This window comes from Jatropha curcas, chromosome 6, assembly GCF_041381405.1.
Source record: "Jatropha curcas cultivar XTBG-Jc1 chromosome 6, XTBG_Jcur_1.0, whole genome shotgun sequence".
Taxonomy (NCBI): Eukaryota; Viridiplantae; Streptophyta; class Magnoliopsida; order Malpighiales; family Euphorbiaceae; genus Jatropha; species Jatropha curcas.
Window position 1 is genome coordinate 18,372,912 of NC_143156.1, and position 23,960 is coordinate 18,396,871.

Consider the following 23,960-nt stretch of genomic DNA (forward strand, 5'->3'; position numbering starts at 1 on the left):
GTCATTTATTTTTCTTAACTTAGGAAATAAATAATGGCACGATTAATTAGGCTTTTTCAATTAGATCAAATGCATGTTTAGCTTAGTTTAAATAAATGCTTTAATACTTAGAGTGCATGCTAGTTTTTAAACCACATACTTTAGGTTAGAGATTTTGAATTATTTTCTTGAAATTAAACATCATTTCTTTACACTTAGCAAACAATTTAGGAACCATACCTATTCCTTAACACTTTGTTAAGTATGACCTAGAGCACCTCATATTTATTGCATCTTGTTGTAATTGCCTTCAATGTGAGACTCTAAGCTTTTGAATGACATGAATATAACTTAAATGAATGGATAGGATTACTTGTTTTTTCTGCTTCGTTATGCACATCGCTTTATCATTTTCTTATGAAAACTTTTGGTAGCAAAACGCCAAATGAACCATTTTCTACATGATTAGGTGACTAAAGCCACCTTTGTAATTGATTAGTGACTAAAGCCAAAACACTTTACTTTTCAATCAGCTTTACGACTAAAGCCACATTTTCAATCAATCGGTGACTAAAGTGACTTTTTCCATCAACTTGGCGACTGAAGCCACTTTTTTAATCAAATTGGCGACTAAAGCCACTTTCTATCAACTTGGCGACTAAAGCCAACTTTTGATAAAACACTCACACACAAACACATTTTTCATGATTAAAATCCCCATTTTATGATGGGAAGAACTGCTTGGTTCTGATTCCTATTCAATGTGATAAGCAGACAGACTCAACTACTAAAACTCGAGTTGCGAACCAAAAATCCACAAAAATCCTTTTTCCCTTTCCCTTTTCATGCTTTATTCGGATCCATTTATTTCTTTTGATTAGGAGACTTATGATTGTCCTAGAATCCCCATAAGGGGCTAGCGGCAATACTCCTTTTGATGCTTTGCCTTTGTGAATGTTTGCTTTATTTTCAACTTGGGGAAACGTGTGGTCATCCTAGAATCCTCTATTCATTTAAATGTTGCCTTATAGTTTTTTTATTGGGAGATGTGTGGCCATTTTAGAATCCTCTAAACGAGGCTAGAAATGACACTCCCTTTTTTTATTCTTCCATCGCTTTATACTTTAAATGGCTTTCTTATTATTGCATGCATCTATCCATCTTTAAATTGTTTTTCATTCGACGAAGAATTAACACTTAGGCCAATTAATTGATTGTTTTAAAACCGAAAACCTAGTCCTCGAATCCTCATCGGTTTCAATGATTAGTGATTTTTTATCCATTTGGGCGAATGTCCAGAGTCAAATTAGGATTTTCCCTCAAAATAAAAAAACTTAAGCGGTGTTGACGCGTGTTTTTATGCCTCCGCCTGATCCGATGAGGATACGAGGATGCGGAATGAAGGGTTAATGCTATCTTGAAGTATTTTAATCTAAGGATTTAAATTAAACCGATTTTAAGTTTCTGGTTGGGTCAGAGTTGCATCACGCAGCTAAGTAGGCGTGTGACGACACTGTCAGCTGCGTCACGCAGCTCGGATTTGTATGACGTCACCAAAAATGACGACATAACAGTTTTTTATTCTGTCTGAGCGACACACGACACGTGGCTGTGGTCCAGAAAGAAAGCTGTGTCATGCAACCAACGGATCCGTCACGTAGCCGTAAGTTGCGTGACGCAGCTATCCTCTGCTGCCCTACTTCTATAAATTGATCTTTTTCTCTCATTTGAAGAGGCTTTTTGAAAAACTCACTTGCGGCTATATTTTTCTCCAGAGACTCTTCTGAGTTGATTTGAAGAAAAATTGCCATTAGACATCAATCTAGGTAAAAACAAAATCATAAAAAAGAAAAAAATCAAGAGAGAAAAGAATAAGTGTTTGAATCCTTGGTGATAAAGCTTCTAGGAGGCCTTAACTGTCATTTGTTAAGGCATTTAAGCCATTTACAATCCTCAATCTGAGGATTAGGTAACTCCTTTACCTTTCTTTGTATTTTTATTTACTTTTGTGGTTTTAGTAGTTTAAGCTTCTTTAAACTGCATTCTATTCGTCTTTGGTCATTTTAAGTTTTCTTAAAGCACATTTAGATAAGAAATGATATAAACAAATCATTTGAAAAATAAGCTTGGGCCATAGCAGTTGCGTCACGCAACCAACGGATCTGTAACGGATCTGTTTGGGCCAGAGCAGTTGCGTCACGCAACCAACGGATCCATAACGGATCTGGAAGATGCGTGACGGAACTGTTCATACCCAAAATTTTATTTCTATACCCAGTGTTCTATTTTCCAGATTGTGGATTTAAAATAAGTTTCTAATGGATCTGGAGTTTTAGGGACAGTTCCATCACGGAACTACTAGATCCGTCACGGAACTAGAAGATCCGTGACGCAGCTGTTTTAAGATTCTAGAAATAAGTTTTTTTAAGGGACAGTTCCGTCACGAAACTATTAGATCCGTCACGGAACTAGAAGATCCGTGACACAACTGTTCTAAGATTCCAGAAATAATTTTTGTTTTTTTTAAAAAATAATAAATTTTGCACAAAATAAAGTTTAATTTCTCCAATAAATCCGAAGGTGTCCAATTATGAACAGATTGCAATTTAATTAAGTTTATAGTGCTAAAATGTAATTTTGCGTATTTACTTGTATGAATTTTACAATTTTAGGTTGAATGAAAATGAAATTAAATTTGTGAATTTGTTAGTAATTTGCATGTTTAGGATTAAATAAAAAATATAATGTGATTTAGGTGCTAAATAATAATTATGCATGATTTTGGTTTTTGGGTTTAATTTTGAATCGGGTAGAATGTATTTTAGGTTCGGTTTGTTGCCCGCCTTGAACCATAAGGCAAGAGCGGGTCTTTTATTTATTCAATTTAATCGTTTTGGTTTGAATGATTATAAATGCGATAATTGGATTTGATTGGGGCGATTAAGTAATTTTCCATATAAGAACTCGGTCCAATTCATTTGGGTTGGGTTTAAGTAAATAAATAATTTGGCTTTTCTAACTAAAATAAATTAGAAATTGTAGGTTAAAAGAGGCCGATTTTTCCGGGTGTCGGCTTCCAACGAGCCGGCGTACCCAATTCCCTTACCCAGAATCGCATTGGTGCGCTTGACGAGTCTTTTTAATAATTTGGCCTTAAATAAAATTGGGTTTAAAATGGATTCACTTTTTTTATAAAATAAAATTGCAAACGGTCCCATTGCCGAAAAATGGGTGGCGACTCAAAAACTGTTTATAAGACCGATTTATCGGCATCGTATCCAATAAAATATTTATCACCACTTTTCATAATAAGATTACTTTCCACATCAAAATAAACAACATAAAAATAATAAAATAAAAAGGATGTTTTCGAGCCATCCGGGCAGCGAGGTACGAAAACAGATTGGCGACTTCACTGGGGATAAATGCACCCGCTAATCCCCAGTTATTTTTAATAATTAGTCGGTTGTAATTAGGAATTAACTCTAAAAACCTACGTTTTCTAAAATTGGAAATAAAATTGGTTAGAAAGCCGTCGGAAAATTCTTTAATCGTCCTTGTTTGTTTATTTGCTTTCTTTTTTAAGTTCTTGCATCCATACTGCATTCCTTTCTTCTCACCACTTTCTACCCGAAATTATCCCGCGGTATTGTTGTTAACTTCGGAGGTGGATCCAGCCTAAACCTTGCGTTTTAGGCACATCCACCTGAGAATTAGCAATTTTACCAATCGCAAGCCCGGTACCTTAAAAGGTGCGTCAAAAGGAGTAGGCCCACGTGAAAGCCCGAATCCTGTTTGCGGAACCCAAACCTTGTAAGCCTAATGGACCAAAGCCCATGCATATAGTTGAAAGCCCTAGTCACTTCCCCATAAGGAAAACCTGAGTCTATTTGCTGTTGTTCTGTCGCATTCATTCCGAGAGTTTATATCACCAATCTCAAAACCCCCTGCTGGTTGTCGAGATTAGAACAAATCCTAGGAAACAAATGTTGGAATTATTACCAACGGAATTCGTGTGCGGGAGAGATAAGGTTGGAAGGCATGCATTTCCCAACTCCCGTTCCCTATGTGTTATAAATTGTTCATATGCTGTGACATTCCAGCATCACGTGATATTTTCATTTCAGCCATGCATTAATAAGAGCTAATTTTCGGTATGGACGTTTGATCTTGATTTTGAGAGTGGACCTCTAATTCGTTTTGTATAACATAATGCAATCGTTTATAGTGAATTGATACCCAAAAGAAAAGGGAGTTATGAGGGGGTTGCGATTCCTTTGAATTTTCACATTTCTCGCGTTATTTGAAAGTAAGCGTGAGATTGCAAAAAATTTGTAATTAATCAAAATAAGATCCTGCTTGGGACTATCTGTTCCAAGGAAAAAAGTAAGGACAAAAAAAAAAAATAATAAGAAATATCCCGCTTGGAAATTCTTTCATTCCAAGGCAAAAATTAGGGACTCAAGAGAAAATAGCCGACTGTAAAATCCAAAAGGAACGGTCGACAACAGATTATGCCGGAAATGTTTGAGTACAAAGTAAATTATTGCTATGTTATTCATGCCGAATTTTAGGTCCAGTCGTCAAAAACGAGATCTAATTTCCATACTAGTTATTAGCACATTAGATTTGCATTTCTCATCCTATGTGCCTATATTCTTCATGCATACATGCAGAACCCCCTTTAATTCAGGTCCTTTTATCTATCAGCCAGAATTGATCTGTCCCGGGAAATCACTTCTGGAGTTTGGCACTGACATCCTGGTCAACGTCTGGTCAGAGTGTCCCCAATCCCCGAGCGTGCTCCGGTTAGTTCTGTGGTTAGTTCAAGTTTGTTTGGTTCGGTTTCTGGTTCAGATCTGGTTGTAGTTCAGATGGCTGACGGTGGTGTGAATGAGACCGGTTTTTCTCCGGCCCAGTTAAAGGCTATATCTAATATAATAGCCACTGCTTTTGCTCAAGAGAGGGCACAGAATCAGGTTCCTCCTTCTTCAATCAATCAACCGTCTTCCCCTGTAGTTGTGGAAAGGGAGGTTCCAGAACCCACTTTGGGTAACCAAGCATCAGTTGGTAATGTTGGTCCGGTTGAGAACGATCTGATAAAGCAGTTAGCAAAATTGAAGGATAAGGTGGAGAAGATGTCTGTTTTGAAAGAAAAAAATCCAGTCACCAATTTTCATGTGATCGAATATGTCTTGAAGCCCACAAGTTCTACTTCTTCCAAGACCTTTAAACATGACCCAAGGTCTAATTTGTCTGAGTTCATTCATGTTGCCCAGATGAACAGGTATGATGAAGAGGATGTGTTATGGGCATTTCCTCAGACGTTGCACAAGAGCTATAGGAAATGGTATGACGGTTTGGATGTGGAGATACAGAGAGATTGGATCAAGCTTCATACTGCTTTTCTCAAGCATTTTAAAACAGATGATAGTGATGAGTTTGGTCTCCGTGATTTGGAGAGTCTAAAGCAAGGGAAGGATGAAAGCTTCTCCGATTACTACAGAAGATGGAGAACAAAGTTGTTTATGGTCCAGACGAGGCCAAAGGATCAAGAGTTGATCCAGATTTTTAGTCGAAGCTTATTACCTTACTTTAAGGAGAGGATGTTGGCTCAACCTCTCACTGACTTTTCTCTGGTACAAAGGGCTGGATTAAATATTGAAGAGTTGTACAACAAAGAGAAAAAGAAAAGCTAGGGGTTTGGTAATTACCGGTCTTCCTACGGTGATCAGAATAGAAATGCTGGTAATGCTGCTACAAACCAGTTGGGGAGTAGCAATACAGTTGGAGCTGTTAATGAGAAAATGAGAAGGGAATTCACTGATTTAGGTAGACCTTTAAGCACAGTTATGAGATCTTGCATCAAGAATGGTGTGTTGTCAAAGTTACCTATTCATCCGTCTAGGCCTATTCGGGGTAGGTTTGTTGATCGAGACTGTGAGTATCATCAATGCAAAGGTCATTCTACCGATGATTACTTCAAGCTCAGACATGATATACAAGATTTGATAGACAGTGGGAAGATCACTTAGCCTTCTGAACGTAGTAAGCTGAGCACACGGAATAATCCTTTGCCGCAGTACCAGTATAACTATCCATCTCACAAGTCTCAAACAGGTGGATCAGTTAATGCGATTGGAAGTGGTTTGCCTGAAGAGTTGGTATTAGCAGAGGCGGAGTTGGAAGAGAGGATGTGTGCTATGTTAAACATTTGGGATGACTACAACAGTGAAGAAGAAGTGGAAAGGAAGCTAGTGAAAGTCGAGATAGAAAAGAGTCTCTCAGTCAAGATTGGGAAGATACCAGACAATGAAGATGAACAGGTTCAGTTAGCGATTCAAAATAGTTTGGTTGATCAAGCGAACCAGTGGTATTACAGTAGTGATGATGATGTGAATGAAGTTGGTGTCCACAGTTTGACCCGGAGCGGTCGTGTATACAATCCTGACAACAATTTCCTGATCAGAGGAAAAGGAATTGTCATTGATGGGATAGAAAAGAAGATATCAGAGAAGGGTGGAGAGAAACTCAAAGAGAAGAAAAAGGAAGTTGAAGCGGATAAATCACAAAAGAAGGTTACTGAAATAGGTGAAAGTAGCCAGAACAGAGTACCGAGTGGGGTGATAGCAAATTCAGTACTAAGTCAATTATAGAGGACTAAGGCTAACATCTCGTTATGGGATTTATTGATAGCTTCGAAAGAACACAGAGAAGCTCTGTTGGAGGCTATGCGTTCGTCAGAGTTCCTGCAAGAATTCAGAGTGTGGATATGATTAACGTGCTGCAGCGCAGGATAGGTGAGGTAAGTTTCTTCGATTCCGATCTTCCTCCCAAAGGTAGGAACCATTTTAAACCTCTGTACATCCAAGTTGGTGTTAATGGAAGAGAGACCCGTAATGTGATGGTTGATAATGGGTCAGCATTGTGCGATTGTCCGCTAAAAATATTATCCAAGTTCAAGATTGAAGAGTCGGAGCTCGAGCCATCTACCATGGTTGTAAAAGCTTATGATAACACCATGCGTAGTGCTAAGGGAATATTCAGAGCGAAGATTTCAACAGGAGTAGTAGAGAGTTGGGTGGAAGTGATAGTCTTGGACATCTTGGCTAATTATGCTTTGCTGTTGGGAAGGCTGTGGCTTCATCCTTTGGGTGTGATTCCATCCACATTGCACAGAAAGGTCAAGATACCTTTCGGCACTGATGTTGTAATGATTAATGCTCAGAAAGAACTGAATGTGGCTGTTGTGGAAGGTTTAGAGGCAGCTGTGCCCTTATCTGGATTTTAAGTGGCTGTAATTGACAATGTCATAATCACTGAAGAGAAAAGTGCAGTTAATAGGATGAGCCCTTTCTTCCAAAAGATGATGAAGAAAATGCAGTGGAAGTACGATAAGGGGTTAGGCCGAGATTTGCAAGGCAGGTTTGAACCAGTGCCATCTTCATGTGGTCAGAAGCACCGATACGGTTTGGGGCACTCAAAGAACAGGAAGAAAGAGAAGTGGGAAATTCAATCTCCGAAGAAAGAGCCAGGATTGAACAAGATTTTCTTTACCCCAGAGGCTTCCGGAGGGTTTCAGAGCAGAGGAAAGACGTATCCAGGCTTGGAAATTTTTATGACAGATTTTGAGGAACAGATCATCAAGTCTCCAGAGCCTTCCTTTGAGCAATTAGTGGATGGTACACAACTTATGATTGGCATGGTTCAAGCAGGAAGTGGCTCAGAATGGTCCCAGAAGATGCCAGAGTTTGAAGACTTTCTCGGGATTGGGGACGAAGCTTCAAAGATGATTCAAGAACAGACATCCAAGGCGAAAATCCTCCAATCATTACTAGCAGCAGAAGATGCAGAGGAAGTTGAGAGGAAGATGCTGGAGATGTCAAAGTGCACAGAGATGAAAGAAAAAGATGCCCCAAAGACCGAGGATGCTCGTGATGCCGATGAAGTAGCACAAGCCATTAAAGATAGCTGTGATGAGTGTATTGAACAAGCTCTTGTTGACGCGTGTTTTTATGCCCCCGCCTGATCCAATGATGATACGAGGATGTGAAATGAATGGGTTAATGTTATCTAGAAGTCTTTAATCCAAGGATTTAAATTAAACTGATTTTAAGTGTCTGACTGGGTCAGAGCTGCGTCATGCAGCTATGAAGGTGCGTGACGGTACTATGGTTGCATCACGCAGCTTTAATGAAACTCAGATTTGCATGTCGTCGTCAAGAATGACGACATGCCGTTTTTATGCTAAACGGCACGTAGTTGTGGCACAACAGGCGAGCTGCGTCACGCGTCTGACTAGTTCCGTCACGCAGCTAATGGCTGCGTGACGCGGCTATGCTCTGTGACCTACTTCTATAAATAGATCTTTTTCTCACGTTTGAGACAACTTTGAACGATTTTTAAAAACCCTAAAAAACATATTGTGCAGCGATATTTTCCTCCAGAGGCTCTTTTGAGTTCGTTTGAAGGAAAATTGCTATTAGATATCAATTTTAGGTGAATTAAATCGTAAAAAGAGAGAAAATAACAAAAGATAAAAAAAGAACACTTGAATCCTTGGAAACAAAGCTTCTGGGAGATCTTAACTATCACTTGTTAAGACATTCAATCCGTTTACAATCCTCAATCTGAGGATTAGATAACTTCTTTACCATTCTTTGTATTTTTTACTTATTTTTGTGGTTTTAGTAATTTAAGCTTCATTAAATTGTATTATGTTCATATTTGGCCATTTTACGAGTTTTTAAATCATATTTAGATAAAAAAATGATCTGCATAAACCATTCAAAAATGAGCTTGGGCCAGAGTAGCTGCGTCGTGCAACTGCCAGATCCGCCACGGATCTAGGAGTTGCGTCACGCAACAGTTCATCCAGGAACAGTTCCGTCACGCAACTGTTAGTTGCGTGATGCAACTGTTAGTTGCGTGATGCAACTGTTCTAAGCTTCTAGAGATAATTTTTGTTTTCCAGCAGATCCGTCACGCAACTGTTCTAGGGTTCCAGAAACGATTTTTTTCCTTTCAAAAAAATAATAAATTGTGTATAAAATAAAGTTTAATTTTTCCAATAAATCTAAAAATGACTAATTATGAACAAACTGCAATTTAATTAAGTTTAAAATATTAAAATGTATTTATGCATGATTTTGGTTCTTCTGGTTTTTGGGTTTGATTTCGAATTGGGTAAAATGTATTTTTTAGGTTCGGTTTGTGGCTCGCCTTTAACCATAAGACAAGAGTGGGTTTTTTATTTATTTGATTTAATTACTTTGGTTTGGATGATTTGAATGGTTATTATGTGATAATTAGATTTGATTGGGACGATTAAATAATTTTTCATATAAGAGCTCGATTCACTTGGGTTGGGTTTAAATAAATAATCTAGCTTTTCTAACTAAAATCAATTAGAAATCGTAGGTTAAAAGAGGCCGGTTTTTCCGGGGCGTCGGCCTCCAACGGGGGCGTACCCAATTCCCTTACCCAGAACCGCATTGGTGCGCTGACCAGTTTTCTAGATAATTTGGCCTTTAATTAAATTGGGTTTAAAATGGAGTCACTTTTTTAAAATAAAATTAGAAACGGTCCCATTGCCGAAAAAATGGGTGTCGACTCAAAAATGTTTTATAAGACCGATTTATCGGCATCGCATCCAATAAAATGTTTTGTCACCATTGTTCAAAATAAAAACACTTTCCATCAAAAAACAAAAAGACACATTTTTCGGGTCGCTCAGGGGCGGTACGAAAACAGATTGGCGACTCTGCTGGGGATGCATCCACTAAATCCTCGGTTATTTTTTAATAACTAGTCGGTTGCAATTAGGAATTAACTCTAAACCTACTTTTTCTACAAGTGTAAATAAAATTGGTTAGAAAGCCGTCAGAAAATTCTTTAATCGTCCTTGTTTGTTTATTTACTTTCTTTTATTTTTCTAAGTTCTTGCATTCATACTGCATTTCTCTTTTCTCACCACTTTCTACCCAAATTATCCCTCGGTATCATTATTAACTTTGAAGGTGGATCCAGCCTAAACCTTGCGTTTTAGGCACATCCATCCGAGAATTAGCAATTTTACCAACCGCAAGCTTAGTACCTTAAAAGGTGCGTCAAAAGGAGTAGGCCCATGTAAAAGCCCGAATCCTGTTTGCGGAACCCAGACCTTGTAAGCCCAACGGACCAAAGCCCATGCATGTAGTTGAAAGCCCTAGTCACTTCCCCTAAGGAAAACCTGATTCTGTTTGCTGTTGTTTTGCCGCATTCATTTCCGAGAGTTTATATCGCCAATCTCAAAACCCCCTGCTGGTTGTCGAGATTAGATCAAATCCTAGGAAACAGATGTCGGAATTTTTACTAACGGAATTCATGTGCGGGAGAGATAAGGTTGGAAGGCATGCATTTCCCAACTCCCGTTCCCTGCATGTTATAAACTGTTTGTATGCTGTGACATTCATGCTGTAAAGCCCCAAAATTTTCGAATCTTAAAATAATATTATTTTATCGGGTCATGAATGGTGCTACAGAAAGGGAGATAATATTTTATTTAGATCCGAGGAAGATATTGAGTATGATTAACTATGAATGGGTAGTGATTTACCAGTCTATGAATAGTACCACCGATCTGTGAATAGTACTACCGGTCCGGGAGTCGGTATTATTTTGGTCCGGAAAAATTATTATATATGTTTTATATTTTCTTTAATATTTTTGGAGTATGTATGCATGATTTTTATGGGTAGAAAGTAAGTAATGAATATTTTTGGAGAATTTAGATAATTAGTGAATAGTGAATTATGATGCTTTATTAATTAAGGAAATTTGAGGAATAATTTTTATAGAGTAATTTGAGAAATTTGTGGAGATAAATAATATTGTGAAGGAATTGAATTGGAGAATATTTTTAGCCATTAGATGAGCTTAATCTTAGCCATCCAATTATGGGGAAAAGACCAAAATACCCTTTGATCACTTTATAAGGTCAACTTCAATTATTGAGCAACCACTTTTTCTCTTCTTCTTCTTCTCTTCAACGCCACTTCCTCTTCTTCTTCTCTTCTTTGTTTTTCTTCACTTCTTACTTGTTAAATCCACCAAATTAAACTCACCCAACTTGATTTAAGTAATTAATCTTAGAGAATTAAGCTTGAGAAGTGATTTGTGGTGATTAGTTTCAAGAAATTTGGAGATTCTCTACTTAAGCCAACGGTTGGGGAAACCTCTACCATGGAGTAAAGGCAAAGTTAGAGCTTAGAAAGCTTTAATTTAAGCTTGCTAAAGCTTATTTTTAAGGTTAGTGTTCATAAACACACTTACCTTGAATTTTTGATTTTGTGCATTTATGCTATCATACATGTATTTTGGGATTTTGTATGAAATGATTGATTTGTTGTAATAACATGCTCTTGGTGATGTTTGATGAGTATTTAGTATGTGATAGAAATCTCTACCTTGTATCTTTGTTGTTCATGTTTTTTTTTTTCATGGTTAAAGTAAGCTGAATTTTGGAAAAAGTGTTATTGGGTGAGATTAAGGACTAGTTTTATACCATTTCTATTTTCCATTTGTGTCTGAGTCCTTCATTAAAGTTGTAGGTCTACTTCTTAGCTTTCCAACCCATCCTCTTGTGTCCAATTTGGAGATACATTGCTCAACTTATGGCTGAAATACCTAAACTGACTCTGTTATGTCGGGCCACATGCATCACTGAATTGAGTGCCCATTTTGACCACTATAATGACAAGATTTGGTTCTGAGGTCTTCATGAAAGTTGTTTCCCTGTGTCTTGAGACTTCCATGGTTCTAGATTGGTTTAATTTGAGTGTTTGGTTAAGTAGGAATTCAATAAACATTGGACTTAGTTCTGCTGAATCGGGTTTGGACTGTTGGTCTGTGTTCCTAGCTTCTATTTACCACCTTACAAATTGATCTGGGCTGTGGTCCCTTCATAACATTTGTATAATTTTATCTTAGCTTTCTAATGAATCCAATTTCATTCAATTTGGAGACCTATAACTCAAGTTATGTCTTAAAAACACAGCAAAGGTCAAGGATATTTTAATGCTGGAAATTTCCTATGCCTTGACTCATAGGTTTATTTGGATAAATGTATGTATGAATCATGTGTGATGAGGTTCTCTTGATTATTTGTATGTTTGAGGATTGATTTGACAAAAATAAGATATAAGGTTGAAAAGTGGTATTGTGGATATGTTTAAATGGATATAAATGGGAAAAATTGTTGGAAATTTTGGGATAAAGTGTAGACTTAGTTTAGATAATGCATGATGAGGATAGACATGGAGACCTTGGTGCATAAGAGTTATGTTAGTATGCTTGGTTGGAGAAGGAAATTCCTCCCCTTGGTTTTCATTAAGAGGCCAAACCACTCTAGGGTGGTAAGGCTTATTTAATTATTTTTTTTGTATGGTATAAGTATGACATAAGTATGATTATTTTGATAACTTTCATATATTTAGAGTTTTTTTAAAAAAAAGGGTATTTAAGGTGTATGTGCTTTGAATTTTGAACAAGGAAAGTATGATAAATTTCATTATGATGTTAAGAAAGTTTTAAAAGAAAAGGAATTGATGAGAAATTTTCCTATATTAAGTATATATATATATATATATATATATATATATATATTTGAAATATTTCCTTTGAAGAATGTGGAAATTTTTGTAAGTTGTAAGTTGAGAAATTTGAAATGATGGGTATTAAGTAATGAAGAGTTTTTTATTAAGAATTATTGCTTTTGTGAAAGAATGATTTTGATTTGGGCTCTACTATGCATGATTGAAACGTGGTATGAGGAGATTGATTTTGTTATGTGAAGCTATGATCATATGCTAGGGTTATCAGCCCTTATAAATAGGCGGACGCGCTTATTTGTGTGATGGGGGTGGTGCTTTCATAGGCCACGGTGATGCTTTCATAGGCCACGATTGTGTGATGGGGGTGGTGCTTTTATAGGCCACGGTGGTGCTTTCATAGGCCACGATTGTGTGATGGGGGTGGTGCTTTCATAGGCCACGGTGGTGCTTTCATAGGCCACGATCAAATCTGCTTATGTTCATTCTGTATTAGTACGAGCCTTAACTAAAGAATTAACACATTTGTATTTATAATCGTCTTATTACTTTCAAAGTATTTGAATTAAACGAATGAGATCATATAATGAGATCATATTATTTTAGTAAACCTTACTTTGGAAATTAATGATTATGTTATCAAATGAATTTTCAAAGCATGATATTCCGGTACATGGTTTTAAACATAAATAGTATATGTATTGGTATACTAAATGTGCAAGTAATGAATTTATGAGTTGAAAGAATTAAATTCTTTATGTTATTAATTAATAGTTTATTTGATATTTCTTTTGCTATAAATGTACATGTATGTTGAAATTTAATGATTTTATATCATTTGTGTTTTAAGTAAGTTGTCATCACAACGTTAGTAAGTATGTGAATTATGAGCACCACTGAGTTTTATATTCAGCGCGTTGATTTTTATCACGCGCAGGTTAAAGACTGTGGTTGTTGCTTGAAGACTAGAAGAGTAGCATCAGGGCAGAAGTGACTATTGTGGTAGTAGTAGATTGAGATTTATGTACTTAAGAACTATGGCATGTATAAGTATTATATTTTCAGAGATAGTATTATTTGAATTATAACTTAAGCATGTAATTAGCAATTATGTTGGTGTCTATATTCGGAGATAAGCATAAGATTCAATAAATGATTGAATATAAAATATTTCAAGAGAGTTGGTATGATTAGTTTATTAAGACTTGATATATATACTGAATGCAATTAATTGATGAATATTAAACTGCTATTGAGGATTTATATAATTATGAAAATATAGAAGTGTTGTTGTGTTATGATGATTATGTGGAGATGTTGGGAGTTTGGAGTTTAATTGGGAGTGTTTTGTATTCACATGTTTGGCGAGCTCAGTTTTTAAAAGGGAAATTCTTACAGTATTTATGTATGATTTTTCCCAATCTTTTTTTCAAAAAAAAAAAAAAGAGATGAAAACGAAATGAAATGATTATCTATATAAAAAAAAAAAATTACTCGCTACACTTGTGAATACTCAATTACTTCTAATTCATAATCTTATTTAATGATTTGTATGTTAAGTTAAGACGGTGTCTCCGACACCGAATGTGGCATCCGTCGTCGGGTCTCACGGGACTCGGCGGAGGGTGTTACACATGCATCACATGAAGGAACCTCTCATGCCCAAATGCAAAGACAGAGGAAAGGCAAAGCATCAGTCACATTGTCTTCTCAAACAGAAGAAGAAGAAGAAGACGAGTCGCTAGATGGAAGTAAGTTTTGAGTAAAGTGGATGCCTTATAGCAATCACAGGAGAATTTGCAGATCACAGTTTTTGACATGAGACAGCAAATGCACACGATCCAGGCAAACCAAGCACGTATGGAATGGAAATGGATGAAATATTTCCAGGTTCTCAGGAGGCCTAAGGTCTTTCTATCCTTTGTTTTTCATTTTTTTGTAATATCTTGTGTGTTTTATGCATGTGCATTTTGTGTTTTATGTATGTATCCACCTGTGAACCCCTCCCCAAAACATCATAGGCATATGAATGCAGGAAGAAATGCACGTGAATGTGTGAGTCGCCACCTTGCTTAATTATTTTAGGGTAAACTAGGAAAAACCCTAAGTGACTCCAATTTTAATTAACCTAAATGCTAGATTAATTAACCCAATGATTAAGGCATGGTCTACGAACTCGAGGTGGATCCCGAGACTATGTCATGCTGATGAACTAACCTATGAATGGATGCTTTGCAAGGTGAATGATGTAATTGGACCAATTGAAAGTGATTTCGACTTGCCGCTCGGGGTTAAATCCCTAACGTGCCTACGTACTTCCGTTTGAATGGAAGATCAAAGTCAACGTAGTTCGATAGGCCTCTTTTAGAGGGCTTTGAATGGGGATGCTTTATGCATGAGTGTGTGTATGCTTTGTGCATTTTGTTTAGGCATTTTGCCAAAGATTGATTGTTTTAGGCATTTGATGCCAAAAATGTTGATTTTGATGGCTTTTAGCCAAAAAGATTGATTCAGGCAATTGTTGCCAAAAATGTTGTGATTTAGGCGATTGTCGCCAAAATGCTTGATTTTAAGGCTTTTAGCCAAAAGATTGATTAATTTGAAGGCTTTTAGCCAAAAAGGTTAATTTAGGCAATCTGTTTGCCAAAAGATGATTATTTAGGCGATTGTCGCAAAAATGATTGATTTAAGGCTTTTAGCCAAAATAAGTTGATTAATTTTAGGCATTTTGCCAAAGAATTGATTTAAGCGATTTGTCGCTGAAAGTAGTTAATCTATTTTATAAGCAATGTGTTTGCCAAAAATTGATTAACTGGATTGTAATGTAGGCAATTTTATTGCCAATAAAAACGTGTTTGAATTAAAGCTTTTTAGCCTCAATTATTGATTAATTGGACTTAAGCCAGATTTGTTCGAAATAAAGGCGATCATACAATAGCTATTAATTAACTAGGTATTTTAAGCCAATATTGTCGGATTTAGGCTTTAATACCACGATTATCTATTAACCGGGCATTTAGCCTAAACTTACTTATTTGAGGCAGTTTATTTGCCTAAAGATATCATGAATGCATTTATGCAGTTATAGAATTATTAGGAGTAGAAGAGAAGAATGTATGAAATGCTAAAATTAAATAAGCAGAGTTTAGTTCATGTACCTGATTTAATCGACGACCACTTCTTAACTCCAGGTTAAGCTCCTCGTTAAGGGAATATTAATTAATTTAATTTTAAATGACCAAATAACAAAGCAAGAAAATAATAAAGCTAAATAAAAATGCAGAAAAGCAGTAAAGAATCGCAAGGAGCGTAAGGGAGAAGGAGCGTCCATCAACACAGACTGAGTGAGGAAAACAGAAGGCCCGGGGCTGCTTTTATAGGCAAAAAATGGACTGTTTCGGCGGCTGGGCTGCCGGAGGCAGGCGGCTTTGGCCGCCGGGTCTGGTGGCTATGCTAATTTTTGTTCTGGAGGCTTTTCCGGGAGTTCCGAACCTCCAAAAAATATTCCGGGACCAGTTCTATGATCCTCGTGATTTTTCGGACGTTTCAAGTACCATATTGGCATACTTCCAGTGAACTTTTTGAATGGCCTCCGGCCCGGCCGGACTATTTGCAGTCCGGGAAAATTGGCTCTTCGAGCCTCAAAATTTGGGTGTTCACAGTTGCCCCCCACCGGCAACCATAAAATGATTTATGGGAGTCGGTGGTTGTCTGAAATACAAATTTTGGAGGCGAAAATCTGACGCGTCCAAAAGACCCGCCTTTTGGCTATTTGCTTATAAATAGCTTGAACTTCACCATTTCATTCATTACTCACTCTCCACCTTAGGGAGCTCTCTTAAATCCTCTCAAGTTTCAAAGCTACAAGACCACCTTCCTCTATGGCTCTTCCAAGCTACAGCAGCGACGAGGATTTCTTCGGGTCTCTAGGGATTTCTCTCGACGAGGTCGATCTTATGGCAGACGCAGATACTCACGCCTCCATGACCGGCATCTTCGCCCAGGTGAGTTCCCTTTCACTTTTATGCGTGCATATTATTTAATATTCGGGCCTTAGGCCGAATTGTGAATTTTTGGGCTTTAGGCCAAATTGTGATTTTTTTTGGGCCTTAGGCCAAATCGTGAAATTTTGGCCCTTAGGCCAAATCGTGAATTTTTGGGCCTTAGGCCAAATTGTGAACTTTGGGCCTTAGGCCGAATTGTGATTTTTTGGGCCTTAGGCCAAATTGTGCAATTTTGGGCCTCTATGGCCAATTGTTGATCTTGGGCCTTAGGCCAAATTGTGAATTTTGGGCCTTAGGCCAAATTGTGATTTTTGGGCCTTAGGCCAAATTGTGAATTTTAAAAAATTCCTGTGCTTACTGTTTTTATTAGTATGCATGCTAGGGTAGAACTAAGATATTACCCTTAGTAAGGAACTGAGGAGTAACTCTTAGGTTGATTTACCTTTTAGGACTCCCGTATTAAATTGGATGTGGGTGAGAGTTCTGTGGCTGGAATTCCGCTCGAAATATTCGATCAAAACAGCCCGGTTGGCGCAATTATCCGTCCATCTTACCTGGGCTATCTGAGGCATTTTGACATGGGTCGGAGTAACTACAAGGAGTTATTGTGTGCCTTGGCTGAGAGGTGGTGGGACACCACCAATACTTTCCACTTCTCTTGGGGCGAGTTGACAATGATCCCTACAGACTTTTCTGTGATCTCCGGGATCCCTTTCGGGATTCGGCCGATCGAGCTATATGATGATTGGAGGATTAATATCTCCTCCGACCGAATGGTGGAGCTGATTGGGATAGACCTGCCTCGGCTGGTCGAGCCAGGTTCTGCTACCCCTGCTTTGAGCATTTTCAGACGCTGGTTATCCCTCCAGGCCCCTGGCATCTATGCTAGATACGGGCGGGGAGAGCTGACGGCTACTCAGGTGGCCCGATTCACTTTGTTGCTATTGTTCGCTTCGACCTTTTGGTCCAACAGGAAAGAGAAGTTTAACCCTTCTATCTTGAAGAGTTTGGAGAATTTGGCCCTTTTAGAGGAGTATGACTGGGCCGGTGCTATTTTGAGCCGCATGTATGACGATATGTGTGACCTGAGTCGAGGCCATGGCAAGCTTAGCGGGACCTTCTACTTTTGGGAGGTAATGTAAAGAACATTCTCCCTTTCTGTGTTTTTCTGTTTATCTTGAATTTTCTTTCTCACTGATTCTTTTTTTTTCGTTCTGCAGACTTGGGCATTCGAGTACTTTCCTTACACTCACCCAGAGTTACTCCAGACTGATCCCGGATCAGGGCTGGCGCCTTCGGCTTGGAGATGGTACAAGTCAAACCTTCATCCCGTCCGGCGCAATAAGTCGCTGAAGGAGCTGAGAGCCTTTTTTGATACTTGCCCTCTGGAGCAGGTATATGCTTAGTATTTTTGGATATGTTAAAAAAAAAAGATTTATTAACATATTTACATCTTTTATAGGCCGAAGTGGGGCTGATGACTGCCCGTTTACAGGGCTGGATTCAGGCTGATCCTGATTTCCAGCGGTCAGATGCCTTGTCTCAGCGGAGGGTGGTCCTGTCACACCCCATCATATGGCGATATTATTTGGGTGAGAGAGTGGACGTTCAGATAAGAGGCTGTCGCTCTGTCCCTTATCCCCCCCCTGAGGATATGCGAGCGGGTAAACAAATGAGGCTCACTGCTGCTCATACTGAGGGTATCCCTCATTTGGAGTTCATTATGGGAGGGGATTATGATGAATTCTGCGTAATGTCTTTGATGCCGCCCATTGGATCTCGGCTTGATAGTATCCAGAGGTCGGCTCCTTCCCAGCCGCTCGATACCCGTTCTTCTCGAGCTTCGGGTCCCTCGACTAGGACTCCAAGGAGGAGGCCCATGACCAAGCCCACTTCTTCCACCCCGATTGAGAGGCCGTCGCAGGCCGGGCCTAGCCGGTTGGCAGGTCCTTCCAGGGCTCCCCGGGCTATTTTGGAGGCTACCGGGCCGCTTCACCCAGACCTGGCCAGTCTACGTCTTCCATACAGTATTTCTTACTTTGTTCCCAATGGCCCTCCAGCTCTTCGAGAGGTCTCCCTGGATAATGTGGAGCGCGCGACTCTTCCTTCCGAGAACATTAATGAGGTAAAGCCTGACACATCTCTCATAAAAAGGATTCATAAGAGATCTGATATTAACTTTTATTTTCCTTTGTATGGTTTCCAGGTTCCTGACGGGCTGGTCAATCAGATGATGGAGTTGGTTCTCGGGATGCAGCAAGAACTAGCTGCGGCCTGGACTTAGATAGCCTTTGATGATCAGAGGAGGAGGAGGCCCCGCCGCTGATAGTTGCTAGATTTTCCAGCTTTCCTTTGTTTTTCTCTTGCTGTATTTTCTGTACTCAATCTTGGCTGTATTTTTTTAAAAACTGAAAAGGACCCATTTTTTGCTGGGAATTTTATCTCAAATCTATACATCAAAATATAATTTTTTTTTTTTGCGGTGGCCGTCGGCTCGGGCCGCCGCCGGGATCCGGCGGCTGGGCCGCCTACGGATGCGCTTTTTCTCTATTTAAGCTGCTTTTTCTATTTTTTTTCATTCACTCCTTTTTTTCGAGCCAACAGAATCTGGTCAGTTTCTTCTCTCTTCTCTCTTTTTCTTCCTTATTATTATTTTTATTTATTATTTATTATTATTATTATTATTATTATTTTAAAATAACAATAAATAAAAATAAATAAAATAAATAAAAGGACATGAATCCCTTCTACAACCATAGCATGCACAGTTGGACTAGGAGTCTCTCCAAAGTTGAAAAGATCAATTTGGGGAGGTACGGTCTTTCTCCCGTTATTACTCTTAGGGGTGTAATAGTTGATTGGGATTTTTGACGGGCCTGTATTAGACTTTGGGACCCTAAAGCCCACGTTTTCCGGTTTGGGGCCATGATGGAGGAGATGTGCCCTCTTTTTGAGGAGTTTTGTGCTATCATAGGGTGTGACCCAATGCCCCTTTGGTCAAGCATGAGGTGAAGATTGGGTATGTTAGGTCGTTTGAAAACCTGTTTCAGTTCAGCCGACCCCAAGCTAGGGCTATGATTGTTGATGACCAGAAGGCAATTCTGTTACCCCTGATTGATGAATTTTCAGAGGCTTGCCCAAACGATCCAGACCGGGATGAGGCTGAGGATGCGGGCCTTAGTTTTCTGTTTATTGGCTGGCTTCTTGTTTAACCAGGACCCAGGCTTTGGGGATTTGCGTCTTTGCCCCATGGTTCGACAAATGGAGGATATGGGTTGTATTGGCGGCATTGTGCTGGCCGAGACTATTAGGAGCCTTGACAGGGCTGCTTTAGGGTTTGATGACTGGACAGTTTCTCCCATCATTCTCTAGGTATTTCCCTTTGTTATCTTTCTTATCTTTTCCTCTCTTTTTTACTTTATTCCCTTGTAATAGAAAGGATCCATTACTCAGGTCTGGTTGAAGGACCACCTTCAAGTGGTTGCTACTCCTACTCTCTTGCCCTATAATCCCACTCAGTATCATATGCGGAGGATTTTGATCACCCACCCATCTACTGATTCATGGACTTCATGGCTAATTGAGTTGGGTCCAAATGAGATACTGTGGTTCATCTCATGGTACAACATCACCCGCTTCATCCAGGTCAGCTTTCGTCATTCTCGGGTTTACCTTTTAGGCCTCACACACTGTACTTGGAACTGCGCTTTGCGCGTTTTGAGGCAAATGGGGATAGACCAGACTATTCCGATTATGGATGACTTTTCAGCTGATTCAGCCATTACCCCGGGCGTTACCCGAGCCGTCCTTAGGGCTTGGGTTAGAGATCATCGTATGGTTAGGCCTTTACCTAATCCTGCCAGTGTTCAGACTTCTCCTGAGTATCGGGCTTGGTTCATTACTGCTGTCTGGCCGATTGAGAGACCAAGGAGGACTGCACTGCTGAGTGTACTCGAAGGTTGGGTTCAGGCTGACACTGATGATGAGGTTGGGACTGGTGAGGAGATTGTGCTGGCTCCTCGGACAGGCGAGGTTGTGTGAACCCCTCCCCAAACATCAATGCATATGGATGCATGTGACTAAGGAAGAAATGCACGTGATGTGTGAGTCGCCACCTTGTTTAATTGTTTTAAGGTAAACTAGGAAAAACCCTAAATTGACTCCAATTCTAATTAACCTAATTATTAGATTAATTATCCCAATGTCTAAGGCATGGTGTGCAAACCCGAGATGGATCCCGAGACTGTGTCATGCTGATAAACTAACCGATGAATGAATGTTTTGCAAGGTGAATGATGGATTAATGAAATGTTTAAGTGATTTCGACTTGCCGCCCGGAGTGAAATTCCGAACGTGCCTACGTACTTCCGTTTGAATGGAAGATCAAAGTCAACGTAGTTCGATAGGCCTCTTTTAGAGGGCTTTAAGTGGGTATGCTTTATGCATGAGTATGTGTGTGCTTCGTGCATTTTTTGTTTAGGCATTTTGCCAAAAAGGTTGATTGATTTGTTGAGGCGTTCGTCGCCAAAAATGTTGGTTTTAAGGCATTTGTGCCAAAAATGGTTGTCGGGCGATTTGTCGCCAAATTTGATATTTGGGCTTATTATTGCCAAAATTGATGTTCGGGCTTATTATTGCCGAAATTGATATTCGGGCTTATTATTGCCGAAATTGATTTTGTCGGGCGATTTGTCGCCAAAATGATTGATTTTAAGGCTCTTAGCCAAAAATGGTTCATTTTAAGGCATTTTGCCAAAAATGGTCGATTTTGAGGCTTTGAGCCGAAAATGGTTGATTTTAAGGCATTTTGCCGAAATTGATCGATTTTAAGGCTTTGAGCCGAAAATGATTGATTTTAAGGCATTTTGCCGAAATTGATCGATTTTAAGGCTTTGAGCCGAAATTGTTCGATTTTAAGGCGATTTGTCACTAAAAATGGTTAATCTCATTTAAAAGCAATTTGTTTGCTAAAAATCGATTAGACCGTAGGCAAATTGTCGCTAGAATAATTAATTAGATGTAGGCCATTTTATTGCCAAAAAAAAAAAAACAAACATGATTTTGAACGAGGCCATTAGTCACAATTAGTCACAATTAGTCACAATTATTAATTAATTGGACTTTTAAGCGAAGTGTTCGAAAATAAGGCAATCATACCATAATTATTAATTAACTAGGCACTTTAGCCAATATTGTCGGATTTATGCTTTAATACCACGATTATTAATTAACCGGGCGTTTAAACTTAATCATGTTTTAATTGAGGCAGTTTACTTGCCGAATTGATGACGTGAATGCATTTATGCAACAACTTTAATTCAGAATCGGAGTAGAAGAAGAATATGCATGAAATGCTAAAATTAAATAGGTAGAGTTTCGGTAGTACCTGATTTAATTGGCGACCGCTTCTTAGCTCCAGATTTAACTCCTCGTTTGGGGAATATTGATTAATTAATTGGAATTTGTTTAATTTTAGTGGCCAAGTATCACAACACATAAAAAAAAAAGACTAAATTAAAAAATGCAAAAAGCGGTAAAAGAATCGCAAAAGCGTGAGGGAGAAAGATCGTCCGTCAACACAGACAGGAGTGGCAAAAAATGAAGAGGTAAGTGGTATTTATAGGCCAAAAACGGGCCTAGGGCGGCAGGTGCCGCCGATGGCCGGCGGCCGGTGCCGCCATGTCCGGCGGCCGGAGCCGCCGTACTCGGCGGCAGCCCCTTGGGCCTTTCACTCCAGAGGTGTTTTCAGGAGTTTCGGACCTCCGAAAAATATTCCGGGACCTGTTCCGTGATCCTCGCGACATTCCGGACGTTTTAAGTACCATATTGGCATACTTTCGGTGAACTTCCAAAATAGCCTTCGGTCCGGTCGGACTGTCCGTAGTCCAGAAAAACAGGCTTTTCAAGCCTCAAAATTTGAGTATTCACAGTTGCCCCCCACCGGCGATCATAAAAATGATTTATGGGAGTCGGTGGTTGTCTGAAACACAAATTTTGAAGGCGAAATTTTTAGCCATTTGCTTATAAATAGCTTGAAATTTTTATTTTCATTCATTCTAAACTTTTCAAATTAAAGAGCTCTCTTCAAATTCTCTCAATCTTCAAGGCTTCGAACTTCCTCTCTCCATGGCTTCCTCGGATCTCAGCGGTGAGGATTTTCTAGGTTCTCTAGGAATTTCCCTTGAAGAAGTCAATCTTACGGTGGACGCTAATACTCACGCCTCCGTAACTGGCATCTTTGCCCAGGTAAGCCCCTTTCTGCTCCTATTTGTTTGCAATTGTATTATTATTATTATTATTTTTTTTTTGGCCTTAGATCGCACTAGGAATTTTTGGGCCTTCGTGGCCGAATTATTAATTTTCGGGCCTCCTTGGCCTGATTGTGAATTTTTGGGCCTCCGTGGCCGAATTGCGAATTTGTGGGCCTTTGTGGCGGAATTGTGATTTTTGGGCCTCCGTGGCCGGCTTGTGATTTTGTGGGCCTTTGTGGCCGACTTGTGATTTTTGGGCCTCCGTGGCCGGCTTGTGATTTTGTGGGCCTTTGTGGCCGACTTGTGATTTTTGTAGGCCTCCGTGGCCGGACTGTGATGATTTGAATTTTTTTTTTTTTTTTTGGATGTATATTTTTTTATTAGTATGCATGCTAGGGTGAAACTAAGATATTATCCTTAGTAAGGAACCGAGGAATAACTCTTAGATTGCTTTACCTTTTCAGGACCCTTATGTCAAAGTGGATGTGGGTGAGACCCCTATGTCTGAAATCCCGCTCGAGATATTTGATCTTAACCATTCGATTGGGCGATTATCAGTCCGTCCCATTTAGGTTACCTGAGGCACCATGACATAGGCCGGAGCAGTCACAAGGAGTTACTGTGCGCTTTGGCCGAGAGATGGTGGGACACTACTAATACTTTCCATTTTTCCTGGGGCGAGTTGACAATGACCCCTGTGGATTTTTCAGTGATCTCCGGAATCCCGTTTGGCACTCGACCGATCGAATTATATGACGACTGGAGGACAGAGATTTCCCCTGACCGGATGGTGGAGCTGATCGGGATAGACTTACCTCGGATCGTCGGGCCAGGCTCCGCTACTCCGGCTTTGAGCGTCTCCAGACGCTGGCTATACCTCCAGGCCCCCAATACTTACGCTAAATATAGGCGGGGAGAGCTGACGGCTACTCAGGCAGCTAGGTTCACTTTGTTGCTGTTGTTTGCTTCGACCTTCTGGTCTAACAGGAAGGAGAGTTTTAACCCTTCTATCTTGAAGAGTTTAGAAAATCTAGCCCATCTCAAGGAGTACGACTGGGCCGGCACTATTCTGAGCCGCATGTATGATGACATGTGTGATCTGAGTCGGGGCCACTGTAAACTCAGCGGGACTTACT